General features: G+C 42.7%; 1 protein-coding gene across 3 annotated transcripts in view; it reads left to right on the top strand.

Moving 5' to 3' along the window:
• Window positions 1–15,074, top strand: part of phldb1b (pleckstrin homology-like domain, family B, member 1b) — a 114,122-nt gene that overhangs the window by 12,714 nt on the left and 86,334 nt on the right. The gene's annotated exons all lie outside the window — the stretch shown is intronic.

Genomic DNA, 15,074 nt, shown 5'->3' with positions numbered 1-15,074 from the left:
ACCCCCACCCCCCAACACTTCCCCAGGATTAGCAGAAGACAATGGATGGCTGGACAGATGGCTGGTTGTTTCTGCAGTTAATTTATGACATATATGCATTCTTGGAGGAATCATTTTGAAAAAGTTTAGTAGCGGTGGTTTATCTGCCACTGAAAACATGCTTGTACCCTTGCGTTAGCTATTCGTTAGCATTATCGAAACATTGTCACAAAAGCATTAACTTGGGCTCAACTCCTCCAAGTCTGTGACAGGTCTTTGTTGATGTGGTCCATGTGTACAATCTGACCTACGTAAATGCCTGAGACACAACATAGAAGCGAAGAAGTGGTGCGACGCATGTGTTTAGGTGATCATTTAAACCTTTCTGACAGCGATGTCCGAATTGAGTTTGTTATGTTCATTTGGTTTTAAGATCTGTTGTGTGAAAACTGATTTCTTCCCCAGTCAAGGCACATTCCCACTGGAAGCTTTAAACAGGCAATATTTCAGTCATCCTATTGTTCTAGCTAGATGAAATGAGTTAGCAGTAAAGAGTTAAAAAACGTCCAATCATGAGTCTTTCCACAGAGTGTTTTATATGGCAGAGGTAAGAAGGAGTGAACAGTGCTGCTTGGGCCCCTGACTAAAGCAGAGCAAGGACCTATTTTTCACATTCCTGGCAGAGGACGTGACTGTGCAGCGTTCCCAGACTGTAGCAACTCTCAAACTGCTGATAACAAATTATTTGTCACGTGGCTTCATTTTGTCGCAAGCATGATTGAGCCAGAACACTGCCACTCTATGAACCCCCTTTTGCTCTGCCCTTGTGCCGGTTCGTAATGTGGTGGACACCTTCAATCGGCTCAGATTGACGAAAAACTCAGAAACTACGTTTGTCATTGAGGATATACGTTGATGTGAAATACTTATAACTAAATGGAGGAAATGAGTACATGCTGAATACAATATGATGTTCACATTCTCGTAGACATTTTCCAGTATTCCCTCCTATCAGTGTTCTCACCACAATATCTTGAGAAAGTCTTTGGCCTAGCACTTCACCCCAACAGCAAAATAATCTTTCACAGATACTTTACCTCGTATTATGTTCATCTGCAGATTTGTTCATCCATTGAAAAATCTTTTTGGGGGAGTCATCTTGTTTTACTTTAGCATTCTGCCTTTCGTGCTCGTTCAATATCAAATCTCTGTACACTGCTGATCGTGCACAAACTCAACGCTACGGGAAAAAAAATTGTTTTTTAACTCAGAACAGAGACGCATATCCTTAGTGCGTCTTCCTAACAGTCAAAAAGATCTGAGTTTGAATCTTGGCTTGGGCATTTTTTGCGTGGAGCAAAAACGCACGTGACTGAAATTGAGTCTAAATTGCCCATAGTTGTCATTTTGAGAGTGAATTGTAGTTTACTTGAAAATCCTTTCTGGCTTTGATTAACTGATGACCAGTCCAGGCTGTACCCTGCCTCTAGGCAAGATGGATGGGACACACTCTACTTACATGAACGCAAAATAAAATAATAATACATTAAAATATAGACAAGCTGAGGTTAGCATGTTGGCTTGGCCCTCAGCCAGTATTCCAGTTTTTTATGTGGCCCTTTTGCAAAATTATTTGCCCGCACCTGATATACCCTGTAATGCCTAATGAGGACGGTACAGAAAACAGATAGCTGGATAAAGTAAGCTATCGGACTCTATGATGTGAGACAACTTAGTTCGACCCGATTTTGGTCATTTCACAGATGAGTGCAGGCCAGTGGATCCAAGACAGGGAGGGATGCACCACTGTGGGAGTGGTCACAGGTGATTAAATTTTGGCCACTGAAAGCGTCTTCTTTGATTCCCTTTAAATGTCATGTGCTAGCCATGCACTAGTGTCTCGACGATGCGCTTTAAAAAATATAATACAATGATTCAGAGGGTTCGATCGCCGCTATTCACATATTTATAATTTATATACCTTGCATTAGACCAGCTGTGGACTGGTGACCACATCGGCCTCACAGTGCAGTGCTGCAGGGTTCGATTCAAGCCTTCCTCTGTGGAGTTTGCGTGTGTTGTCCCCATGCCCCGTGGGCTTTCTCCAAGTACGACGATTTCCTCCTACATTTCAAAAACATACATGTCAGGTTAATGGAACATTCTAAATTGTCCCTCGATGTGATTGTGAGCATGAATGGTTGTTTGTCTATGTGTGCCCTGCGATTGGCTAGCAACCAGTTTAGGGTGTACCCTGCCGACTGCCCGAAGTCAGCTGGGATAGGCTCCAACATGCCCGCGAACCTGGTCCGAATAAGCGAATTAGAAAATGGATGGATGGATGGATGGATGAATGGATGGATGGATAGACCAGCTATCTACCCTGCATCGGGTTTGGCGAAGTTTAGACTTCAGATTGATTTTCTGTCACCCTATTATGGAGGCACATCTCCAAGAAACTCCTTCTGCTGCGCAGGCCTACTCAGCTTTCCAGAGAGCGCACTGCCAAATTGGCAGCACGTGCAGTAACCCTTGCACTGATAATTTATTTATTTATTTATTTATTTAATAGGAGCCGCCCGCATTTGCACTTCACAGCAGACGCACTGTCTACCATAATAGAGTCCATCGTGTACCATTTATTTTGTAAGAAGTGGCCTTTCACATTCATTTTGCCCAACCATGTTGTAACCCAGAATGCATACATAAACTTTAAAAATCCATTATTTTACTGTACAAATTGATAATGCAACTGACTCATAACCGTGCATTAAATTTGAAGCTGAAACAAGAGAACATGCTTGTCCAGTATAGGAACTTTACTGAGAAAAATTCATTCGTTCCGGAGTGCTTCCACAAGTTGGACATTGTGAGTGACAGGGCTCGAGCATGACGTCAGTTTTATTTTGAGACATGAGTGAAGTGTTTAGGTGTGTGTTTTTTTGTTTTTTTTAATCTATTAGGCGATAGGGCCGGAAGTGGTGAAAACAGAACAAGTGAGTGTCCATCCTGATATTCCTTCAAAGAAGTATTGAGTAAGTGTTTCCAAAGGCTGATGAATGTCCACCCAGTGTCTTTGGGCTGAATGTCAAGACACAGAGAGGAGTCTGTGAGCCTGTGTGTGCTCCTTGGATCACTTTCCATGATTCACAAAGGATATCCCACGCTGCCTCCCTCCCAGCATTGTTTCCCCGCCCATCTCTTGCTCCCAGTCCCGCTCCATTCCCTCCCTTCTTTCATACAGTTTCCTGCCAATAATGTTTAATCCCGCGTCTGACAAAGCTAGATGACTCTTCTAGAGCTAAATATGGATACTGGGTGGGTGAACTAATCCCAGGATGATCTTAAAGGTGAGTCAAGACGGACTAGGGTCAGTGAAAACACAAACAAGCTGTATGTGTGAGACCTCAGATCTCAGAAATAATCGAAAGACTATTTGCCCTTCTGCAGGCATCTGGCAGGGAATTCAGTATAAAATACTCAACAAGAGTCTTCATTAGATCCAAGTGAAAGTGAATTTTACTACGAATATTAATTACAACACCTCAATTGGGTTGAGGTCAAGATTTTGACTTGGGCCGCTCTCGAAGGTTTTTCTTCTTCACTTGAAGCCATTCTTTTGTTTACTTTCCTATTCCCTGTGTCGTTCGTTGTCTTGTGAACTCATAATGCAATTGGTTAGTTGCCTTTCAAAATGTCTTGATGAATTTGGTAATTTATTTTTCGTTCGAGAACATCGATGCACGCCCCCCTGTGATCCTGATGGAGACAGTTGGGATTACATTTTGATGGTGGTGTGCTGTGCCTTTTTTCCCCCCCAAACTACTCGTTTGGTTTCAGTCGATTGTAGAACAACCAAGCACTCTTTTACAAACCCCAAATCTCTGTCAATGTTATTTTAGGCTCAGCGCTGTCTTTTCATGTCATCCATTTTTGTTTTCTGTTGTTTTTATCATAGATTTGTCAACAGAGGGGTGAGCGTGTGTCAGAGATTTTTGAGTCTTTTAGCCAACACTCATTTGTTCGACAGCTCACTGAACATTCAGCGCCGTGTGTCTTTCCAGGATGGCCACTCGGGAGAGTGGCAACAGGGCTGAACTTTCTCCAACTCTCCATTGACTGATGAACATCAAACCTTTTAGAGATACTTTTGTGACTCTGACTTAATGCAAGTTAAGTTGGTCTTCTGAGCACTTTTCTGTTCACAGTTCATATTGGGTGAATCTTCTTTTTCAAGGTGCAATGCCGTGTATATATACACACAGCAGGGCACCTTGAAGCAACACCTTAAATTTCATCAACTTGGTTTCATCACGGGCGGCACGATGGCCGACTGGTTTGTACATCTACCTCACAGTGCAGGGTTCGATTCCAGCTCCGGCCTTCCTGTGTGGAGTTTGCATGTTCTCCCCGGGCCTGCGTGGGTTTTCTCCGGGTACTCCGGTTTCCTCCCACATTCCAAAAACATGCATGGCAGGCTGATTGAACACTCTGAATTGTCCCTAGGTGTGAGTGTGAGCGCGGATGGTTGTTCGTCTTTGTGTGCGATGCGATTGGCTGGCAACCGGCTCAGGGTGTCCCCCCGCCTGCTGCCCAAAGACAGCTGGTATAGGCTCCCTTGTGAGGATAAAGCGGATCGGAAAATGGATGGCTGGATGGTTTCATCACACCTGACAGCTTTTTCAACAAAAACATGGAAACATTTGGTTTTACATTTAGAAAACTGTTTGCCTGTTGTTGCGACTCAGGTGAAGATCAGATCATATTTTATATCCTCATCTGTGCCGAAAACCAGGTATCCCCAAAGGGATCTCATACTTTTCTTGCAACTGTATGTAGTACATTGGATCATAAAATGGCTCAGAATTGGTGATTAGTTGGAAGGGGTGATTTTATGAGGTTTTGCATTTGGTCCTGCAGCAGTAATTTGCTGTATAAACTTGGCTCAGACAGAAACAACAAAGCGACACAGCAGTTGTCATGGTTACACAATATGAGCATACAAACAATGTGTGAGGGTGACATATTTTCTGATACTTTACAACTGTTTCGACCTCATGAGAGCAGAGGTGGAAAAAGAAAGACTGAGTCATGGCAGTAGCTCAGCGTCACGTCAAAGTTGACGTTTTGCTGTGTTGAAATGTGGATGAAGTCATTTCAGTTTTGACAGCAACCATTGTTCTTTCATTGAACCTATTGGGTCTCATCTCTTCCTTCTCAGAAACAACAATCCGCTAATGATTGACTACAAGTGCTCTCTCATTTCACAGCTTTAATGTCTGTCGGGTGAAAACAGGTTGAACCGTTCAGTGCGTCGCCTTTGCTCTGTTTGTCATCACTTTCCATCTTAAAAATGCATTGACGTGAGAAAGCTCAGCTGTAACGTGCTAGTTCTCCTTCCATCCATCTTCCATTTTCCAATCTGCTTATCCTCACAAGGGTCCCGGGGCGTGCTCGAGCCTATCCCAGATGTCTTTGGGCAGCAGGCGGGGTATACCCTGAACTGGCTTCCAGTCAATCGCATGGCACACATAGGCGAACAACCATCCACACTCACACTCACACCTAGGGACAATTTAGAGTGTTCCATTAACCTGCCATGCATGTTTTTGGAATGTGGGAGGAAACCGGAGAACCCGGAGAAAACCCACACAAGTACGGGGAGAACATGCAAATTCCACACAGGAAGGCGGAATCGAACCCTGCACCTCTGCACTGTGAGGTCAATGCGCTAACGACTGGGCCACCGGGCCGCTCGTGCTAGTTCTCAGCTCACTAAATTCATCTCCACTCGAAACTGTTTCACGGTGGGGCAAAGATGGCAGGATAGATTTTGGACCCTTCACAACTGAGTATTGGGCAGAGCTAGACTGTATACACCAGTGCAATTTGCAAGTGTGTGTTAAGATGTTGACAGTGGCACACCTCCCCTGGATGTAATGAATCTGTCTTTACTCCTTTTTATGGGCTATGCATGAATGAATCAGGATGCTGGAAAAGTGTTTCTCCCCATTTTCTCAGATTCTTCAGTGCATGTAATCGCATTGATTTACCTGTACAAAATGACAGTCATTGTGCTTTGTTGGAAGCTTTAAAAAAATATTTTTCAAAATAGAAATGGTGGAAAAATGATGATCTCAGTCTTAAACTAAAGATATGGTCATAAATCCATCCATTTTGCATACCAGCGCTTATCCTCACATCGGGTTGTGGCTGAGTTGGAGCTTCTCTCAGCTGACTTTGGGCGAGAGGCATCCTCGACTGGTTGCCAGCCAATTGCAGGGCAAATCTAGCCAAAATAACAAAAAAACAACACACTATTCACTCACATTCTCACTTAAAGACATGCGCTACCACCCATAGAATCGTATAGAGTAGTATGACATTATTTACATTGTGTTGTGTTGTGAGTGTGTTTGGGGTTGGGTCTTTGAGGTTGTCAGTTGCTATCGTCTTTATGTCGTCACCTTGAGTTTGTTATATAGGATTGGGCATGTCCTGACATTTCTCAGTTTTTAAATTTCAATTTTTCAGGTGACACCTCAGAAATTTCTTGGATGCCTTCTGCATCCAGCCCTACTCTCTGTTGTTACTTTGTATTTTAGTATACTTTTTTTTAAAAATGAATTTGCCACTTCCGCGTCCTGTCTGCATCTGGGTCCAAATTCTGCTCCTCACGGGACATTAAGAGCATCAAACAAATTCTGAACACAAGATTGAGACTGCGGTTCATTAAAAATGATGACATGCTGATGGAATTCTTTTTACGTCAGTTCCAGTCTAACGTTATCGGTGTCACTGAAAGGAATCAAAACTGTGAGAAAAAAAAACAGAACAAACAAACACGCATAAAATTGAGCCCAGTTTTGTAAGCACAGGCCCGAGACGGACACTGACCTCATACTGTGTCACTGACAGGAAATTAGTCCCTGGCAGTGCTTGCCACACAGGAAGTCTACATATAGTGACGGTCATCTTCTTCCTCTCTCTGTCACCCACTCCATCCTGTGGATCACACATCCCTCGCTGGACTACGAAACAAGGAAGTTCAAAAAATAAATAAATACAACTGTTAGCCTCATAGCATAATTGCCATTTTTTGGAAAACAGGATAAAACAATTTCAAAAACTCAGGAAAGCCAAGTTGCTTGCGGAATACCATGACCCGGTTGACTAAGAATTGACACGGACATAGCAAAAAACACAGACAAACATAATTTTTAGCAAACATTTTTGGATTGTAATATCATGACAGTAAATTGAAAATGATATTGGTATTTATGTTATTAGGCTAGGGATAAACTAAATACCGTATTTTCCGCATTATAGGGCGCACCAAAAAGTCTTCCATTTTCTTAAAAGCTCACCGAGCGCCTTAAAATCCGGTGCGTCTTTTGTATGGTCAGTACGGTAATACGACTCCAAGATGGCTCCTTCCTGGAGACATGCTTCCAATGTTATAACTTGCTGTTGGTTCAGTGAACTGTGTCACTGCTTTATTAAATAAGTTTATGTTAAAGGAGAGCTGTGGTGTTAATTTTTTAAAACAGTCTCAACAAATGCAGGTACGTCTTTGTCTGTCTACGTGCCTTCTTCCGTCGACTCGAGAGGCGTTCAAGACCGCCTCCGAAAAACGTAAACTAACGATTACTTCCATGAAACTACAAAAATTTAAAATAATACATCAAAACTGAAAAGCAAGCGAGGATATCACAAAATAAATTCTATAGCCCCCCTCCCTATAGAATTTATATTGTGATTTCATCATTTGTGAATACACAACAAAGGAATAAATAACGACGACTGACACTTGTGTTATTTTGACTTCAAGATAGCGCCGCGAGAGTGGCTGCCTTTCCAGCAGCTCCTATTTATTTTGTTCTTCTACTTCTTCCTCTCATAACTTTGCTGCTGTGAAGTGGGAGTTTTTCCAGTGTGAGACTATTAAATGTTTTCTTATCTTATCTTATCTGATCGTACTGTTGGAGCTACAATAAAGGAAATGCCAATGCGTTTTTCGGAGGTAGTCATGAACGCCTCTCGAGTTGACCGGAAGAAAAGAAGACACGGGGAAGGACATTGTTACTCTCGAGTTGAATGGAAGGAGCGTAGCACCATCTAGTGGAGGCATTGTAGATTGCGCCTTTTAATGCGAAGCGTCTAATGGATGAAAAAAATGTATAAAATAGCCATTCATTGAAGGTGCGCCTCATAATCCAGTGCGTCTTTCAGTGCGGAAAATACGGTACCTGAAAAAAGATATATGTGTGTAATGGACAAAAATGTGTGCGTTTCATTTCATTACATTCAACTATCATGACGCAAGTATGATATTTAAAAATATACTGTCCAGTCTTTATTGCATTTAAATATTTGTTGTCTTGGAAATCTAGCACTTAACTTTGAATTTGTTTTAATTTTCGGACCCTTTACTAATTGTTAGCAAGCCTGTCTTTCAGTTCTGAAGTTCTGGTTTCAAATTTCTTCCCTGGCCTTCCTGTGTGGAGTTTGCATGTTCTGTACGGTGATGGCTGTGGAATGTTTTTTAACCCCTTTTAGGGACAGTGGGTACTACAGTGTGTTATCAGGTTACATGGTGTATGAAAGGGTAAATGATAAACTTCTTACTCTTGGGGAAACAAACAGTAACATGATGTGAGATGATATCCAAGTCAGCGTTAACGCATCATCATAAATCAGTGAGAGTACTGCACACCGGTCGCATCTGGAAGTGATGGGACGTGACACCCAAAGCTAGTCGCCCCATTAAACAGAGCGGATTTGGAACATTTCAAGAGCTGTGTGATCACTGAGGACATTAAAAAAAAGCATGATGTGTGCACTGCGGCAACGACGCAGGAATGGAAGTGGCCATTGAAAAAAATGAAACAGTGTGTGAATGTGCTGCATGTTGGGACATCAACATTAAATTATTTGATTTGATTTGACAGTACGGCCCGGTGGTGAGCACGCTGCCTCACGGTGCAGAGGCGCAGGGTTTGATTCCGGCTCCGGCCTTCCTGTGTGGACTTTGAATGTTCTCCCTGTGCCTGGGTGGGTTTTCTCCTGGTACTCCGGTTTCCTCCCACATTCCAAAAACATGCGTGGCAGATGAATGGAACACTCTAAATTGTCCCGAGGTGTGAGTGTGAGCACGGATGGTTGTTTGTCTCTGTGTGCCCTGCGAATGGCTGGCAACCAATTCAGGGTGTACCCCGTCTACTGCCCAAAGACAGCTGGGATGGAGGCACTCAGGACGCAGTTAACGGTGCTACCACTTGATCGCGAATGTTAAGTCTCGGCAACATTTCGGTGAGCTACTTGTCAACACTGTCAATTGCTACGCAGTAAGGAGTTGTGACTTTACAAAGTAACCGTAGTAAGATTACTTCTCTTAGAGAAGCAACACGTTAAATCAGTTATGACCGTAAAATATTGATGTATTTCAGTAACGTGTTACTTTCTCATGCATTACCATCATCACTGCAAATGATAAAGATCTTCTCATAAGGTACATTTTTATTCTGTCCCAATCCTCATATATGTAAAATGTTTGCGTCAAATATAACTGGGAATGTTCTTTACATCATGTAAATCACCATATCTACCCTACATAATGTGTGGTTACATTGGTTCACCATTCAACGGATGTTTACTGCGTTTCAGTTGTTGCTTTCTAAAAGCAATGTCTAATTTTGGCCACACAACAGCAGAGAGAAATCCTCCACTGCTGGGTTTCGAAGCGAAGTGTCGAGTTATGCAATGTTGCAAGAGGCCACCAAAAATGTGTCTCGTATGACAAATTTTTGTGGTAATGCACCGCACTTCTGCCTGTCTCTCAACGTCCATTCCAGTGGAAATTTGTTTGTCTCTGTTTTGTTCACTGGCGTCTCCGATCTGACACATTAAGCATTTATAACAAAACAACGCACATAGTTTGTGTTTAGTTTTTATTTATTTTTTTATTTTTTAAATGCTGAAACATTTCAGATTTTTGGTCTTGTCTTTCACAGTTCTTAAGTTTCTATGGAGTTACTCTGTTGCTTATGATGCATGCTCGTCAAGCTTGAATACCTGCTTCATTATTTATTTATTTACTATTTTCAGTGGCGGGCCGTGCATTTCAACCTTAGGCCTTCAGTGACGTCACATACATGAACGCAATACTGTATAGGCTCGTCAAGCAGCACTTAATTTCAGCAGCATTTAAAACCATCAAGTATGCATTCACAATTAAGAGCAGGAAATTAAATTTACAGATAGTCAAAAATAAAAAAATGATTTAAAAATACGAAATAAAATGCCACCCAAATTACGCTGTGTGATCTTAAACAAGTCTGTCCAATAAATTGCGCAATGTCGCAGTTTCATATAAGACACCAACCAAACAATAACAAAACAAACTATTCTTTGAAAAAAAACAGATCATTTGCATTTTGAAAATCGGCGATACAACAGCAAATAACTGAAAATGTTGAGCAGCTGAGATTGAACGAACTTTCGTGCACGAAGGTGACTCCAATGGGAGATTCCCACACACCAAGCCCACTCCAAATAATATGCGGCAATGGTGAGGCGTATATTTCAGGCACTTTTTCTATTTGCGGTGTATCTTACTTTGAAGGCACGTTTAAACAATGCCATAGCGACCAGAGAGCATTGCAGCCAGATAGGACGTTCCTCGTCTCATGATTCATGTTTCTTATTATGTTTCGAAAATATCACAGTTTTCATGGAGGTCATATCATATTATTTTGTTGTATTTATCCGCCACACTTTAAAGGCCGGTCCCTGAAAATATTGTCTGATATTAAACCGGTCCGTGGAGCAAAAAAGGTTGGGGACCGCTGACTTACATCAATGATCAATTGCGAAAACAACCCACACATTGATACTATAACAATACTTGCAGGGATATATTCTTTATCCTTGGTGAAGATCGAATAATATTTCTGCTACTGAATGAGGAGTGACCAACTCCTATATATCTGCGTGTCTGTATAACACTGCATCCAGGTGGCCAACGAGCACACAACAGAAATTGTGGCAATATGCAAGTTTAATTGAAGCACCAAATCAGATTAAAAACATTCAATTGAACATTATGTTATATTTATATTTAGTTTTAGCAAAATATTGCCAGAAAATAAATATAAAAATAACGGCAATTATTTCTTTAGTTATTGTCTTTCATTTATTCATTTTCTACTGCTTCGCCTGTCCAGGATCTCGGGTCGCATTTTTGCCTACTTACTAATGATGATGAATATGATGAGAAGCTGTGTACACCCTGGACTGCTTACCATATAGGCCAAGAGTGATTCACATTCAAACCAAGAGGCAATTTAGAGCCTTCAGGGAACCTAGCAATCATGTTTTTGGAATGTCGGAGAGAAAACACATGAAAGCTCGTGGAGAACATTCAGGGATTTTAACCTCTTGACTGAGAAGCCGACGTGTCAAGCAGATGTACAACAGGGCCGCTAAATGGCTCTGAAACGAACTCAGTAAAATGTCAGTGGCTAATGAATAGGAAGTGAAAGCATCGACGGAAATGAAACATTGTGCAATGCGACTTTCAAAGACCACATAAAACTCTCTCCAAAGGACGCATGGCTTGGCCGAAAGCCTGTTCAAATAAAATGTGTTGTCCCAGAATACTTTGAAGTTAGACAGGATGCATTTGCCGACTAGGGACATTCTTATGCACGTCAAGGCGACCAGCATAGTGACTATAAAGACTGTAGTCTGACTGTAATACTGTAGCCTTTTTGTAACTCATAAATTGTTTTGGTTGCAAACCTGTCAGTGTCAGCTGTATCCACAGCACGGCCCAGCCATATTTTTGGCAGCGCATCCTCCATCTTTCACCTCCCCGTTTCTTCTCCTCTGCATTCCAGCGAAATGCTGAGCCTTCTCCTCGCTTTCATAATCCAAATTAACAACAGGTTTTCTCATGCATGAGAGGAGAGACAGGCCTCCTCTGCAAACAATATGAGCCTTTCTGAACTGGCATGAGTAGAGAGAGAGTGAGAGAGAGAAGAGAAGAGACTGTCATTTCTGAGGGTTTCTGAGGGAAACACAAGCTGTTGAAGTCAAGTCTCGCAGTTTGAGAGCCAACAGCCTTGTGGTGGGAACAACCCCCCCCACATTGCTCTAAATTGATGATTGCCTTGTTTCTGATTAATGGTCATATCTCGTGTGAACATATAGTAGGTGACTTTTTAGCCATTTTATTCTTATTATTCATGAGAAGGATTATCTATGAAAGGTCAATTTTTCCCAACTGTAATATGGATGGCGGCCTGGTGGTCCAGTGGTTAGCGCGTCGACCTCACAGTGCAGAGGTACTGGGTTCAATTCCACCTCCGGCCTCCCTGTGTGGAGTTTGCATGTTTTCCCCTGGCCTGCGTGGGTTCTCTCCGGGTACTCCAGTTTCCTCCCACATTCCGAAAACATGCATAGCAGGCTAATTGAACACTCTAAATTGTCCCTAGGAGTGAGTGTGAGCGGATGGTTGTTCATCTCTGTGTGCCCTTCGATTAGAGGTAAGATCGGGCCGCCCGACCCGACCCAACCCGAAATTCGGGTCGGGTCGGGCCTTAAAATGTCAATCATTGGTTCGGGTTCGGGTCGGCCTTCTCTCTCGCTGACTTTTTTTTTTTAGTAGTTTTGGCCACTAATATGAGCCTTTCTGAACTGGCATGAGTAGAGAGAGAGTGAGAGAGAGAAGAGAAGCGACTGTCATTTCTGAGGGTTTCTGAGGGAGACACAAGCTGTTGAAGTCAAGTCTCGCAGTTTGAGAGCCAACAGCCTTGTGGCGGGAACAACCCCCCCACATTGCACTAAATTGATGATTGCCTTGTTTCTGATAAATGGTCATATCTCGTGTGAACATACAGTAGGTGACTTTGAAGCCATTTTATTATTATTATTAATGAGAAGGATTATCTATTAAAGGTAAATTTTTCCCAACTGTAATATGGATGGCGAGAAATATAAAAGATGTAAATGTTTATACAGTCTTGTTTAACTTAGATTTCGTTCCAAAAGACAGGCTTTGTTATCAGAAATCACCCCTCCTCCTCCCCGAGTCATCACAAATAAAATATGAAATGTCGGGTTTGCTTCGGGCTCGGGCCTGCAAATCAAGCTAATTGATCGGGCTCGGGTCGGGTCGGGCTTAAATACCCTCGGGCCGGTTCGGGCCGGGCTCGATTTTTTAGGACCGATCTTATCTCTACCTTCGATTGGCTGGCAACCGGTTCAGGGTGTCCCCCGCCTACTGCCCGAAGACAGCTGGGATAGGCTCCAGCACCCCCGCGACCCTTGTGAGGATAAGCGGATCGGAAAATGAATGAATGTAATATGGATAACTGGATAATGTAGGTCGAAATGAGTCTGTTACATGGTTTCAATTTGACCTCTATGACATCCATCATCGATTGTTTCCAACAGGCAATAAAAAGGCGAAAAGCTTGCAAAACAAGCAGATCAAATTTTGGCGTCGCTGTGACACAGATTTACTTTTCAATTCGAGTACCTGCCCACTTCGTTGTTGCTACATACAGTACACACTCAACTTAGAAAAAAATGGCTGAATGGTGATCAACTGCAAAAAGGTACGCAGCTGCTCAGTTCGGCTTCCCTGTCAACAGAGACGGCAATTTTACAAACTTTTGCTGGTCAATCATTCGTCATCTGTCAGCGGCCTTGACACCCATCTGTCATCATCAGTCCATTATTTTTCCAAACGGAACCACATTGTTACTCATCGGTCTGTCATCTTATCATCAGTCATTGCTACCGTTTGTAAATTTAATTGCTTCTGTCAGTCAGTAAGTCAATCCATTTAGGGCCTGGAAACTGCCATGTTGCTCTATTCATTAGTGTTAAACTGCTCAATTCATATTTTTCCTCGAAATTTCAGTCTGCAAACATTTAGCTTTTGTTTTTCAGCATCTGCATTTGCAATTTGATAGCACAGTACGATAGAATAGTCTCAAATGGACAAAGTTATCATTTATGCCACAGCTGCAAATCACATCCATCCATCCATCCATCCATCTATCCATGACCTGAACTGCCTTTGTCCTCACACGTGTCGCAGGCATGCTGAAGCCAATTGCTTATCTGCAAAATAACTGGTCAGCATTCAGTAGTACGAACAGTTACTTCGTTTTAGCGCCGTTATATGTGAAATTCCCATTACACCTATCCCAGGTGTTTTTCGGGCAGTTGTCAGCCAATCGCCGGGCACACATAGACAAACAACCATTCGCATTCACGCTCATGCCTAGGGACATTTTTGAGTGTTCCGTTAAACTGCAAAGCATGTTTTTGGAGTGTGGGAGGAAACCAGAGTACCCAGAGAAAACCCACACAGGCACGCAGAGATCATGCAAACTCCACACAGCAAGGCCGGAGCCAGAATTGAACCCTGCACCTCTGTACTGTGAGGCCCCCAAAAACTCAGTGGATAGGTGAATTCACGAATGCTGAACCGCAAACTCTATCACTGAGACTAATGGCTCACACTCTAAATCGGGCTGGCAAACAGTTCAGGGTGTCCCCAGCCTACTGCCCGAAGACGACTTGGATAAGGCTACGTACGGCACGCCCCGTGACTATTGTGACGAGTAGTGTATCAGAAAATGGATGGATAGATGGGCTCTGTCATTGTTGCGGCAACCCTCAGTTGCCTCCCTTGACTTGTTTATAGACAGGAAATATATTCATTTTATCAAATCCGTCATGGTGGCCTATAATTGACAGGCGACCGGCCAAGGCCGTCTCTCGGACCAATGTCAGCTGGGAATGTGACCCTCATGAGGACAAGCGTGACAGAAAATGGATGGATGAATGAAAGTGTCTTGTCTACCCTGCATTAGATAGCTTGGGTTATTTTGTATTCTACTTTCACACTTCTGTTTTCATATTTCCACATGTCCACCATATACTGTCTGAACGCATCCAACACCCTTTCTTTCTGTGTTGTGATTGGGCTCTCTCTCTCTCTTTTTATCTCTCTCTCCCTCTTTCCCACACACACACACACACACACACACACACACACACACACACACACACACACC

Source organism: Hippocampus comes, unplaced genomic scaffold, assembly GCF_001891065.2.
Source record: "Hippocampus comes isolate QL1 unplaced genomic scaffold, H_comes_QL1_v1.1 scaffold122, whole genome shotgun sequence".
In the NCBI taxonomy this organism is placed as follows: Eukaryota; Metazoa; Chordata; class Actinopteri; order Syngnathiformes; family Syngnathidae; genus Hippocampus; species Hippocampus comes.
The sequence above is the reverse complement of the archived record's forward strand: the minus strand, read 5'-3'. Positions and strand labels throughout refer to the sequence as shown.